Source organism: Lucilia sericata, unplaced genomic scaffold, assembly GCF_015586225.1.
Source record: "Lucilia sericata isolate MDLA Ls3-8-SP2 unplaced genomic scaffold, ASM1558622v1 Contig000135F_arrow, whole genome shotgun sequence".
Taxonomy (NCBI): Eukaryota; Metazoa; Arthropoda; class Insecta; order Diptera; family Calliphoridae; genus Lucilia; species Lucilia sericata.
The window spans coordinates 235,653-250,893 of NW_023994167.1; the positions used below are offsets into that span (position 1 = coordinate 235,653).

At 23.8% G+C, this 15,241-nt stretch overlaps 1 protein-coding gene across 4 annotated transcripts in view; it reads left to right on the forward strand.

Moving 5' to 3' along the window:
* The window catches only part of LOC119601013 (proton channel OtopLc), an 84,478-nt gene that overhangs the window by 45,922 nt on the left and 23,315 nt on the right, over positions 1 to 15,241 (forward strand). The window lies entirely within an intron of this gene.

The following is a 15,241-nucleotide window of genomic DNA, read 5'->3' on the forward strand; positions in this document are numbered from 1 at the left end:
TTTAAATTATGCATAAAATGTATATGACATTATCTCGACTTGATTTTAGAATTTATGACAAGAACACAATTTAATTGTTACACAATTTTTTCACGTTGATTGCGTTTTATTTTAGATAATTTTATTATAGAAATTTTCTATTGAAATTGCAAATTATCAGTATTTTAACGTGACTGGATTAAATTGAATTACTATTATGTTTTAGGCCATATTACAATACATAGCTTCAGGTGTATAATACAGAAAAAAAAAATAATTACAATTACATACATTTGTACATTGTATAGACATAAAAAGATTGTCTGCCAGAGTTTATTGGCTTTAATTTTTATAAATTGTAGGAAGGAAATAATAAAGCATACAAAAATAAACGGTTTAATACTACCAATAGCAGTAACGTGAATTTTTTTTATTAAACAACAATTTCCTTTCCATTGATATAAAATATGTTCATTTAACAATATTCATATTAATTAAAGACACTTAAATAAACTATAAATGTATATCACTGCTATTAATTTCTTATTTTTTTTATTTAAAATTTCTTTGTTAAAAATCCTTATTTTTTTGTTTAAGTTAAAAATTTAAGTTGCATCTTGTTGGTTTTTCTTTCTCTCTGCCCAACAATAAAATCCACAAAGTGTTTTATATTTTATCCCGTTTAAGCCAGTAGATGATTTTTTTCAAAAACGTTTTTCTTTATTTCTTTGTTCGCATAAGTCAGCAGAAAACCGAAAACAAAAAATGAAAAAAAAGTTTATTTAATTGGCAAATTCAGGTTTCTTTTGGCAGAGATAAAGAGATAGAGAACATACAACCGTATATCCTCTATACATATTATTTTCTTTTCGTTGCTAGCCAACCAGTCAGAATTTGTGGGATGATGATGATGATGTTCAATAAGTCATCTCCCACTTCTTCTTTTTTTTATATTTCTCCCCTCAAAGTTATTTTGAAAAACACCAAGTTTTCTGTTGATTTTTAACCGAAAATGTTTTTGTGAAGAAGAATAATAATAATAACAACAAAAATGAAAAGACAAAGAATTTGCTAAAGGAAGTGTTGTTGTGGAAAACATTCTTTGTTTTAAATATTTTCTGAAAACTTTTTGATAATATAAATGAAATATAAATTTAAATTTAGGTTTAAATTTAATGCAGAAAATTTTGGAAGTTTATTACTAGATTTAAAAATGAATGAAATTTTATTTTTAGTCAAAATAAACAAAGAAAATTTTTGAAATTCTTTTTATATAACATTTTCGATAAATTTCTTTTTTATATTAAATAACAAATTTTCTTTTTATAGAAAATTTTAGATACATTTTCTTTTTTATAGAAAATTAACGTCCTTTCTTCCATGGAACATTTTCAGGAAATTTTATTTTTATAGATAAATTCTCTTTTTATAGAAAAGTTTCGATAAATTCTCTTTTTATAGAAAAGTTTCGATAAATTCTCTTTTATAGAAAATTTTCGATAAATTCTTTTTTTATAGAAAATTTTCTTTAAAATTCTCGTTTTATAGAAAATATTCGATAAAAATTGTCTTTTTATAAAAAATTTTCGATAAAAATTCTCTTTTTATAGAAAATTTTCTATAAAAATTCTCTTTTTATAGAAAATTTTCGATAAAAATTATCTTTTTATAGAAAATTTTCGATAAAAATTATCTTTTTATAGAAAATTTTCGATAAAAATTATCTTTTTATAGAAAATTTTCGATAAGAATTCTCTTTTTATAGAAAATTTTCGATAAGAATTCTCTTTTTACAGAAAATTTTCGATAAGAATTCTCTTTTTACAGAAAATTTTCGATAAAAATTCTCTATTTATAGAAAATATTCGATTAAAATTCTCTTTTTATAGAAAATTTTCGATAAAAATTCTCTTTTTTAGAAAAATTTTTATAAAAATTCTGTTTTTATAGAAAAATTTTTATAAAAATTCTCTTTTTAAAGAAAATTTTCGATAAAAATTCTCTTTTTACAGAAAATTTTCGATAAAAGTTCTCTTTTTATAGAAAATTTTCGATAAAAATTCTCTTTTTATAGAAAATTTTCGATAAAAATTCTCTTTTTATAGAAAATTTTCGATAAAAATTTTCTTTTTATAGAAAATTTTCGATAAAAATTCTCTTTTCATAGAAAATTTTCGATAAATTCTCTTTTAATAGAAAATTTTCGATAAGTTCTCCTTTTATAGAAAATTCACGAAAAATTCGCTTTTTATAGATAAATTCTCTTTTTATAGAAAAGTTTTGATAAATTCTCTTTTTTAGAGAATTTTTTGATAAAAGTTCTCTTTTTATAGAAAATTTTCGATAAAAATTCTCTTTTTATAGAAAATTTTCAATAAAAATTCTCTTTTTATAGAAAATTTTCTTTGGATAGAACATTTTCAATAAATTTTCTTTTTATGGAATATTTTTAATAAATTTTCAATTTATAAACAAATTTTCAATTTATAAAGAAATCGAAAAAGTTTTCTAATTATGGAAAAATTTACTTTTATAGAACATTTCAATAATTTTTCTATTTATAGAAAGTTTTCGATAATTTTTTTTTTGGTGAATATTTCATTAAATTTTCTACGAGTAAAGCTGGAAAATATACGTTTACTTGATATGCGGTAGAAACTTACCTTAAATTTGTTAATTCACGAAATAAACTGTAAAAATAAAGATTTTACTCAAATAACTTAATCGACAGTTTGTTTGGTTTTTTCTATTTTTCTAATTCTTTTATGGTCTCTTTTGAACCTAATAAAAATCTAATAAATAGTATCCCCAAATTAAAATTGTAATGTTTAATTTGTTCTCAAAACTAAGCCAACTGCTTAATGCTTATAACAATATTAACAGAATTTCTTGTCATTTTAAAAATCTCACAATACCAACTAACAACCACTTTTCAACTTCAATTTAAATAATTAAATTCCACCACTAAAAGTTTTCACAAAAAAGCACAAACACTCGCACACATTTTCAATACAATGTTGTCCTTTCTTTCATTTGCCAGCAACTTAGTTTTTGATTAATGATATTATTTTGCTTTTACCAACAAAAATCCAAAGAAAGAAAATTTAATTTTCTCCTACAAGAATCATAATTAAAGTTAATTGTGTGGAAAATGGGTCAAATATTACTTAAACATTTGATATTAATGAAAAGAGCAAATGTGCTGCTTGCTTTTCTTATGAGGATACCGAAAGCATTAAGTGAAATGTTTGCTAAACGTATTTCAGAAAATTTAAAACTACAAATAGCAAAGAAGCTTTTAATATTTTAAATGTAAAAAAAACTGCGAATTTAGTTCATAGTATTGTTGATGTGCAACTAAGTTGCAATCTTTCTGAAATTGTGGGTTTTCTTTATATTTGTTTTGGAATCTTTAAATTGAACAAATAAAAGTAAAGCCTGAAAAGTTTTAAATGAAGTTTTTAGTTCGAGTATCTGTACTAAGTATTTAGTTTCTTTTATTTTGCCATAAAGTTTTTTGTTAAATATATTTTGTAAACATTTTTATTTTTCTTTCGTTTTCCAAATGTCTTGTATTATTTGTGTTACAGCTGCTGTTTTCATTTCTTGACTATTCGTTTGAGCGAAACAAAGTATTTCTATATGTATTTAGTTTTTATATTTTGCCCTACAATTTGTTTTTTTCTTTTTGTTGGTTATTTATCCTGGAGGCCGAAAGCAGAAAATGGAAATGTTGCCTTTTCTGTTCGTTTTCAGCTTTTTTTTTCTGTGAAACAGACAAAACAGCTTGAAACTTTATTAAATAATATTTGTTGAAAAGAATATAGGCGACTGGGCAAAAAGTTTAATGAACTGTTATTTTGTATTTTTATGCGAAAACAAAAGAGAAATTACTAAGGAAATATTAAGCAAACAATTTTTTTATAAATGTATGCAGGGGACGTATAATTAATATTTAATTCAATAGCTTAATAATAAGTATACGTCACGTGTTTCATTACTTTTCATTATGGCTATGAAATGCGTTAATAGCAATATTTTGCATCTGTTTAAATTGTAAATTGAACAAAAAGAAATTAAGGGGAAATATTTGAATTTTATATTTAAAGAAAATAAACATATATTTCCTTTTTATAGAAAATTTAATATAAATTTTCCTTTAATTTACAATTCAAGATAAATTGTCTATTTATAGAAAATTCAAGAAACATTACCTTTTTATAGAACATTTTGTTAATATTTTTCACAGCAAATATTCCTTATATTTTCTTTTTATAGAAAATTGACCATAAATTTTCTTTTTATAGAAAATTTACCATAAATTTTAATTTATAGAATATTAACGATAAATTTTCTTTATATAGAAAACTAACGATAAATTTCTTTATATAGAAAAGTAACGATAAATTTTCTTTATATAGAAAATTTACGATAAATTTATTTATATAGAAAATTCACCATATATTTTCTTTTTATAGAAAATTCACCATAAATTTTCTTTTTATAGAAAATTTACTACAAAATTTTGTTTTTAAGAAAATTTACCACATTTTTCTTACTATAGAAATTTTTCCACAAATTTTCTTTTTATAGAAAATTTACAATAAATTTTCTTTGTATAGAAAATTTACGATAAATTTTCTTTGTATAGAAAATTTACGATAAATTTTCTTTGTATAGAAAATTTACGATAAATTTTCTTTGTATAGAAAATTTACGATAAATTTTCTTTGTATAGAAAATTTGCGATAAATTTTCTTTGTATAGAAAATTTACGATAAATTTATTTATATAGAAAATTCACCATATATTTTCTTTTTATAGAAAATTCACCATAAATTTTCTTTTTATAGAAAATTTACTACAAAATTTTGTTTTTAAGAAAATTTACCACATTTTTCTTACTATAGAAATTTTTCCACAATAAATACAATAAATTTTCTTTGTATAGAAAATTTACGATAAATTTTCTTTGTATAGAAAATTTACGATAAATTTTCTTCGTAAATTTTCTATACAAAGAAAATTTATCGTAAATTTTCTTTGTATAGAAAGTTTACGATAAGTTTTCTTTGTATAGAAAATTTACGATAAATTTTCTTTGTATAGAAAATTTACGATAAATTTTCTTCGTATAGAAAATTTACGATAAATTTTCTTTGTATAGAAAATTTACGATAAATTTTCTTTTTATAGAAAATTTACGATAATTTTCTTTTTATAGAAAATTTACAAAAAATGTTCTTTTTATAGGAAATTTACAAAAAATTTTCTTTATATAGAAAATTTACAAAAAATGTTCTTTTTATAGAAAATTTACGATATATTTTCTTTCTATAGAAAATTTACGATAAATTTTCTTTTTATAGAAAATTTTCAATAACTTTTCTTTCTACAGAAAATTTACGATAAATTTTCTTTCTATAGAAAATTTATGATGAATTTTCTTTTTATAGAAAATTTTCAATAAATTTTCTTTTTACGGAAAATTTTCTATAAATTTTCTTTTGATATATACTAAAAACCATATTCCAATGTACAATTTTTTCTATTTGTTATATATTCCCAGATATACGACTTTTAGTATTTAATTTATATGGAAGGAGCCACGCCCAGTATTTCTAGTCGACTTATTCTTAAACAAAATGTTCATATAGATGCTAAAGCTACTTGTATGACAGTTCAGGTCTCCTACATGTTGTAGTTCACATAGGTGTCAAGTTGTTTTTGCAATGATTCTATCTCTAATAGTTTTCCAGATATACGAAATTTTGTATTTTATTCATATGGGGGGTGACACGCACCCTAATGCTTATCCGCCAATTTATTACACGAATGTTCACACGGATGTCTAAGTTGATCTTGCTAAATTTGAGGATTCTATCTCTAATAGACTACTAAAAGTACGCCCATTTTTGTCTAAAATATTCATATTATTACTAAAGTGGCTCTCATAAAATTTGAGTACTCTAACTTATACATATATTTTCTCAGAAATACTAATTCAATAATTTCTGTATATAGGGAGTCCCAGGCCCACTATAACCAGTTCGCCCATTTTGCCCAAAATTCTTCATATCTATGTCAAAATTGTCCATACAAAATTTGAGGACTTTAGCTGTAGCAGTTTCTGAAATAGACTTTTAATATTTATTTTGTTTGTGGGCGTGGCACTTTGCCTACTTGACATATCAAAATAAAAAGTAGCCTATAGTTCCTTACAGGTATACACAAAGACACTGTGAAAATTTCAAGAAAATCGGTCTAGCAGTTTAGCAGTCTATAGACTTCAAACAAATAAACAAACAAACCCAATAACAAATAAACACACATTCATATATATATATATATATATATATATATATATATTTATATATATATATATATATATATAGATTTTCAATAAATTTTCTTTTAATAGAAAATTTGCAATAAATTTTCTTTTAATAGAAAATTTCCAATAAATTTTCTGTTTATAGAAAATTTGCAATAAATTTTCTTTTTATAGAATATTTGCAATAAATTTTCTTTTTATAGAATATTTGCAATAAATTTTTTTTTATAGAAAATTTGCAATAAATTTTCTTTTTATTTTTATAGAAAAATTTCAATAAATCTTCTTTTAATAGAAAATTTTCAATAAATTTTCTTTTAATAGAAAATTTTCAATAAATTTTATTTTAATAGAAAATTTTCAATAAATTTTATTTTAATAAAAAATTTTCAATAAATTTTATTTTAATAGAAAATTTTCAATAAATTTTCCTTTTAAAGAAAATTTTCAATAAATTTTCCTTTTAAAGAAAATTTTCAATAAATTTTCTTTTTATAGAAAATTTTCAATAAAGTTTCTTTTTATAGAAAATTTTCAATAAATTTTCTTTTTATAGAAAATTTTCAATAAATTTTCTTTTTATAGAAAATTTTCAATAAATTTTCTTTTTATAGAAAATTTTCAATAAATTTTCTTTTTATAGAAAATTTTCAATAAATTTCAAATCAACATAAAAAAAATTCAATATAATTTTTTTTATACAAATTTTTAATAAATTTTCGATTTATGAAAATTTTTGATAAATTTTCTTCTTATAGAAAATTAAAGATAAATTCCCTTATGAAAAATTCTCAAAATAGAAAAAATCTCTATAAATTTTCAAAAATAATGTTGGAGAAAACTATCATCTTTAGTAAAACCTTTTTAAGTGTTTTTTAATACATAACTAGTTAAAATGTTGTGATTTTTCTTATAATTTTACTCATATCTTTTGCTGTGATTTAATTTTCAAACTTAATAATAGTTAATTGCCAGGCGAGAAAAGTAGAAAAAAAGTTTTAAACTTTTTCAAAAAAACCAAACTGTACTCTAATGTACGACTTTATTTTTATATAATTATACATTTTGAAACAAAACACATATTTTATGAATGTTACCACAGACACCACCACAAATTTCTATTAAAATACAAGAGCTAGTGTGTGGGAACTTATTCAGCAAACTCCCAGTAGCAAGCACATAGTACATAAATACAAAATGCTACAGTTTAAGTCTAAATTTGTGTGTGTATGTTGATAACACCACATCATATGTGGTAATGTCAGTGTGTAATTGGTAAGTAACATTTGTTCGAATAACTGTGTGTATGTGTCTTCTATATAATAAATGTATCTGTATCTGCAACATACACAACATTTTTGTAATATTTGCAGTAATTGTCAATTATAACTTCATACTTAATAAAACTCTTACCATTTTTTTTTGTTGCGTACAACAACAATAGCAACATCATCATCATGAAAATTATTGTATCATGAACAGAACATGCTGACTTTTACCACGAAATGGAAAAAAAATTAAATACTTTTACAAAAAAAGGAAATTCTTATACATAGAGCTGCCAAAAACAAAATGAAACTTGAAGAAGGAGTAAAGTAGTTTTTGGTTGAGTGTTAAATAAGTATAAATGTTTATGGAAATTTATAGATACTATTTATACATAAACAGACATAAATGCAAAAATACAGGGTGGGTAATATTTTTGGAATTTCACTCAAAATAATTCTTTGCAAATATATTTTGTGAAACTATTTAAAATATGTTGTGTTAAAATATTAATATATTTATAAAATTAACTTAAATTTAAAAGTTTAAAATGAATGGCAGTGTGTTGTAAAATTATATAATGTTCATTTAAATCAACAGTATAATAATCTTTATCATATGAGATTTCAAAAATTTTAAAAATCAGTCTATTCCCAGTAAAAACTTTCATTACCATGTAAGGGGTTAAAATGCTAAAATTTACTTACACAATAGCATTTTAAGTCATTATTTTAACACGGTGATGTCATTGGAGACAAGTACTTACCACAAACGATTACAAGTAATTAGAAAAAGTAGTCATTGTAAATCGCATGAAAAAACGTATACAGCTTCTATATCTTTACTGGCAAGATGACTAATGAATTAGAAAGTATTTATATAATACATTATTAGTAAGACCTTATTAGACCACTTCTATGTAATCCAGGCGATATGTAGTAGTCATTGAAAAGTATGTTGTTAGGTAAGTAATTACAATTGAAAGCTATTACCCAGTTTTTGCTGGGTTGTTTTTACTTTTTTATTTTATTCCAAACATTTTGTTTTTTTTTTTTTGGAATTGAAATTATTCGACATCGACTTCTTTGGAATCAAGAAGAAATATAAGAAATTCATTAATATTTTAACATAGTGATGACATTGTAGTCAAGTACATCGTCCGCTTAGAAATAACTACTTAAATAAGTACTTACAAATATGGAATTAAAAAGTTGTTATGTTTCACGCACAAAAAATCCATCCCTCATCCGTGATGTAAATTTCAAAAAAGAAAAAATATTTTTTGACAATCTTATAGTATTTTAAAATTTGTTTATATTTCTATGTTCAATATCGTAAAAATATCAAAAAGTACCAAATCGAAAAGTACAAAAATCTCTCTAAATAAATTCTCATTTGTTCCGGTAACCATTATAGAAAATCCTAAAGGTACCATATGAAGAATGGAAAGGTACCAGAGTTGCCACTTACAAAATATTATTCAGTCAAGACCATTTATGTTAAAATGTATGTTTCTAGGTTGAATATTTTAGAAAATTCAAAAAGTACCATTTATGAGATAAAAAGTACTAAAAAGTTCTCTCTTAAAGAATCTTATTCAATGAGGACCGTGCATGTTTAATAACCATGTGTTTATAATTAATTTTATAAAACATACAAAGAGTATCATTTGAATTTGATGAAAAGTACCAAAAGTGGAATAAATTCTATATGTATATCACAGATACAACTCAAACGAACCAAATATGCATTCATTTGTTCCAGAAAAATTGTGCTTTTAAAAAGTACCAAACAATTTACTCAAATTTGGTCCTATATAGCTCTTAGTACTCGAATTTCAAAATAATATGCCAATAGCCTATTTTGTGTGAGTAAATAAACTACTTTTTAAAATTTCCTTTTTGGTACTTTTTTTCCCCAGTGAAATAGCAAACATTTAGTTTCAATAAATATTACAGAGTTAGTCCGTAATTTAATAGGAATCGAAAAAGTTTTCACATTAGCTAAAAAAGTACTAAAAATACAGTTTTCTCACGTTTACATTCAAAAAGGACTGAATTGTAAAAAAGTACCTGTTTCGTACTATTTTACAATTCTCATGTCTCATAATTTTGGGCGATATATCAAAATTATTTTCAAAAATGTTATTTTGTTTATTAGTTAAAATATTATAAAGGGCCAAAAAAGGTACCAAAATCACCTTTGCTACACATTTTCACCCCTAAAAAGTACAAATTTCAAAAAAGTAGCAGACACCCATCTGATCATTTTAAGAGAAGATACCATTTTTCCCTATATCTATTCCCTCCTTAGTGGATCTACATAACCAAAAACATATCTACTGTAAAAATTTAATGATTCAAGGTTCAGGCGTTCGGGCTGTGCGATGATGAATCAGTCAGTCAGTAACGCCACTCTTTTATATATTTATAGATTCTATAAGGGTTTTGTGATATGTTCCTAGACAAACAATTAAACATCTTCGTGAACTAAGGAATAAAATACTTTTTTGTCCTCCTTTGTTATTTGAGATAGACACAATTGATTATGGACGCTCGATATACTCCTTAGTCCCTTTTACACTAAATTGTATTTAAAACTTATTTGGGGTATTTTTCCCATGATTCTCTTTAGTGGAAAAATTTATGATAATTTTAAATGTCTGCATGCATACCAAAAAAAAAAAAAATCTATAAATGTTTTTTGTTAGATTTTGTTACCCTCGGAACTAGTTTAGAACAGTTTAAGATTTAATTTCTGCTATAGGATTTTTCAAAATCTAGCTACTGAACGTAATATTTTATAGTGCTCAATATTCCCGGTATAATCGCTGTTCAATTTTTCGGGGCAATGTTACCTAGATGAAAGACCCTCATGCTGGTGTTATTGCAATACCTCTAGTCTACCTTGGAATGATTTGATATGGGTTCGAACCAGAGAACCACATAATCTGGTACCACGGGAGCCGGTAGCCCACAGGGCAGAGTTTCGGACTTTGTCTTGTGCACGTGGCGGCAGTGGTTTAAACTCAAATTCGCGGGAAAAGAATGTCGGTTAAAAGAGTAATGCACCGTAAAGTCTATAATTCGGGATAAGTTAGGTGCTGTTGCTGAGATAGTAGACGTTGGAAATGGGTTGGTATATGATATAGGAGTATGCGGATCTTAGCCACCCGTATACCTAGAGTGTGTCGGATATTGTTGTCTACGAGTGTGTCGAACGAATGAGTAGTGTGCTGGGTTGAATGATGATGGATGAAAGGTAACTTATACAAGTTCCAGGTATGTTCAGGGTTTACTCTGTTCATACCAGATTTACCGCAGTGTTTAGGTCTACCGTATACGTTTCTAGATGCTGCCGACTCAACAGAGGCCATCCTTTTTGAGTGGTTATAAACGGATGTGATTTTTTTGCATCTCCAAAGTTAAGCAACGGAGCAGAGATTAGATACATAGCTCGAGTAATTGAGCTAAGTACTTGTACATGGACCGGCAGAACCATGTACAAAAATTACCACCGACGTGTAAGAAACACAATGGAGCTGTGGTGAGTCGTCTAATCAGTTCACCACGTGATTGAAAAAGTACTGCCGTGAAATAAGGCCAACATGGTAAGTGTTCACATAAAGCAATTCGACTTCCTATCATATCAAGTTAGGAGTTTTTAGGCCAATTAGCGCCCGATAATCAGTTCCCTTTAAAAGTCGGCCTAGATATCAGGTATCAATACCTCAATAAATGTTTGCTTCGGTTCTTTTTAAAGACGTAAAGTAAAACTTTCGATATTTAAAAATTTTGAAAAACAAATATCTTTTTATAGAAATTTGTATAAAAATTCTTTTTGTAAACAAAACTTTTGAAAAGTTTTACGTGAACTAAGAAATTTAATAGAAATATTATGAAGCAAAACAAAATGAATAATAACTTTAAGATTTGAAGACATTCCAATTGATATATGCAATAGGCCGGTATGACTCCGAAATAAAAAATTAGTTCTCATACTAGAATTTTACCGAAATTCATGGGGTGGAGCACCTTTTTTGAACTAAAGAAAAAATATTTTATATTATTATCTGCAGCTATCTGTCTAACAGTTCACATCAAGAATTTTATATTAAAACGTATTAAATAGAATTCACTCTTTCTCGCCTCTGACCAGCATCTATTATTTTAAAAACAAAACTTCTATATAAACTAAAATTCCATTATCATGCTTTTAGCACACGTTTTTTCTATGCTCTGCTCCATTTTAACATAGAGAAACAATGTGATTCTATTGTCTAAGCAATCTCAAGGGGCAATCTTTTTTTTCAAAGTCAAATTCACCCTGGTACTTTATACAGGCAACATGCAACAACTGCTCAAACATCTCTATTAAATTAAACTCAAAAATATTAATTTTCATTATTAAAAGCGCTGTACATAAGTAACAAGAACTATAAATTTTAAATAAAATTTAGTCACGAGTATAAACTTGTGATGTCTGCTTTAAATCTAATTTAATTAAAGAGTTAAACTTTATTTTTATTAATATTATTATTTAATAATAAAATAAAGCAAATTATAGAATATTTGAAAACCAAATTTAAGCAGAACGTGTTTAAGTGAATTTAACCAATTTAGTTATTTAAAGTTCTACTAGCTCATTATTTATTTAAGTTGAAAATCTGCTTTATATTAATTCTTTTTTGCTTAGAGACTACAAAACTCGTACAAATATATTTTTGTTTATGGAACAACAAACATTTTTTTCTGTATTAAAACATAAGTGGCAAGAATAAAGAGGAAAGTACTTGAACTTTAACTGATGACCTGTTTCGCTGATTTGTTGACTTGTAGTTTCACGTTTAATATACACTTTTTTCTATAATTTTTTTTATGTTGGAAAATGTTGTGGGTCGGTTGGTCGCTCTTAAAGGTACTTAAATATTAAGTGGACACACAGAGAAATTATTGCGGTATGTTTAATGAAATGCCCCAGGGCCAATAATGCTGTGTATATACAAATATTGGTTTGCGGCAATATAATTTTGTTGGTATTAGAATTTGTTTGAAAATGCATCAAGTGAAAAAATGCCTGCAGGCGTTTAGTAAATATTAGAGTTTTTAAAGGTTTTTGAAAGTTGAAAGGGAATAGAGTAGAAATGAATTTAATGAGAGCAGTAAAAAAAAAATTATATTGCAACACAAATTTGGTTTTAAAATTGTTCTAGATTTTATGATAGCAAAAATGGTTTATTTATAAAAGTTTCGAAAATTGTATTTTTATTGAAAAATTTCGATAAATTTTTATTTTTATAGAAACATTTTTGATAAATTTCTTTTTATAGCAAATATTAGCTAAGTTTTCTTTATATTTAAAAATTTTGATAAAAATTCGTTCTATAGAAAAATTTCTTGGAGTTTTATTTTTTAGAATCTTTCAAAAATGTAATTTTTTTTAAGTAAATTTTCTTTTTATAACAAAATTTTAGTTACATTTACTTTTTATGGCAAACTTTCATAAAATATTCTTTTTATAGAAAATTTTCGATTTATTTTATTTTCATACAAAAATTTCGATAAATTCTCTTTCTATGGAAAATTTTTGATTAATTCTCTTTTTATAGAAAATTTTCGATAATTTTTTTTAATAGAAAGTTTTCGATAAATTCTCTTTTTAAAGAAAATTTTCGATATATTCTCTTTTTATAGAAAATTTTCGATGAATTGTCTTTTTATAGAAAATTTTCGATATATTATCTCTTTATAGACAATTCTCGATAAATTCTCTTTTTTAGAAAATTTTCGATAAATTTAATTTTTATAGAAAATTTTCAATAAATTCTCTTTTTATAGACAATTTTCAATAAATTCTCTCTTTATAGAAAATTTTCAATAATTTCTTTTTATAAAAATTTTTTAGACAAATTCTCTTTTTATAGAAAATTTTTAGATAAATTCTCTTTTCATAGAAAATTTTCGAAAAATTCTCTTTTTATAGAAAAATTTCGATAAATTTATTATAGAAAATTTTCAATTAATTCTCTTATTATAGAAAGTTTTCGATAAATTCTCTTATTTAAGAACATTTTCGATAAATTCTCTTTTTATAGAAAAATTTCGATTAATTCTGTTATTAAAGAAAATTTTCGATAAATTATATTTTTATAAAAAATTTTCGATTAATTCTCTATTTATAGAAAATTTTCGATATATTCTCTTTAAAAAAAAATGTTCGATAAATTCTTTTTTTATAATAAATTTCTGATAAATTCTCTTTTTTATAGAAAATTTTCGATAAATTCCCTTCTTACAGATAATTTTCGATAAATACTAGTTTTTGATAAATTCTCTTTTTATAGATAATATTCGATAAATTCTCTTTTTATAGATAAATTTCGATAAATTCTCTTTATATAGATAAATTTCGATAAATTCTTATTTTATAGATAATTTTCGATAAATTCTTATTTTATAGATAATTTGCGATAAATTCTTATTTTATAGATAATTTTCGATAAATTCTTATTTTATAGATAATTTGCGATAAATTCTCTTTTTATAGATAATTTTCAATAAATTCTCTTTCTATAGATAAGAAAACTTTCTATAAATTCTCTTTTTATAGATAAATAAATTTTCGATGATTTTTTTGTATAGAAAATTTTCTCTAAATTCTCTTTTTATACAAAATTTTTTATAAATTTTTCTTTTTAGAAGAAATTTTTCGAAAATTCTTGATTAATTTTTTTTTATAAAAAATTTTTTGATAAAGTTTCCTTTTATAAAAAATTTTCAATAAAGTTTCTTTTAATTGTAAATTTTCGTTAAATCTTTTTATACATTTTTTGATAATATGTCTTTTTACAGAGAATTTTCAATAATTTTTTTTTTAAAAAATTTTTCTTTCGTAAAAAATTTTCTATAACAATCTAGATTTAAAGAGAAGTTTTTAATAAATTTTTATTTTATTGTGAATGTTTCATTAATAGTTATTTTCCATAAATTCTCGATTTAATAAGAGATTTAAAATATATATATTTTTTAATATTTATTTAAGTGTAATTCTTTGTTGCAATTTTGGTTTGATCAAAAAACAAACTCTCTTTTTATTCCGTTTCTGTTTTATATTGCACGGTATTGTGCTGCGAGTATAAAAAAAAACGTAAATGACTACTTGACATCAGTAGTGCAAAGTGGCAAGTAAATACAGAGTCAAATTCATATTTATGTATATGTATGTATATAAAGAACTAAAACTGTGTCTGTGGATTAAATAAAATCCGTGTCATTCATACTACACACAAACAAATAGAAAAATCCAATTTCAATAGTTACAAACTATATACTAGTTACCTTTTTGTACCCAATTATATTGCAATGTGGAGTATAACCGATTCTAAAGGTTATATTTTTTAAGCAAATGTCCCCTACTCATGTTACCTTCGCGAACATCAGGGTTTTCTTTGTATTAGCGAAGAGATATATGTATGTAGATATATGAATGTCTGTCTAAATTAATTCTGTTTTTCTTATTTGTAAAAATTTATAAAAGACAAAACTGTAAAACAAATAAAATCAAAGGTATACTATGCATTCTATTTAGAACAAAAATGAAGCACATAAAAGAAAATAACTTACCAAAAAGATCGTATGTATATATAGCAAAATGCATTTATAA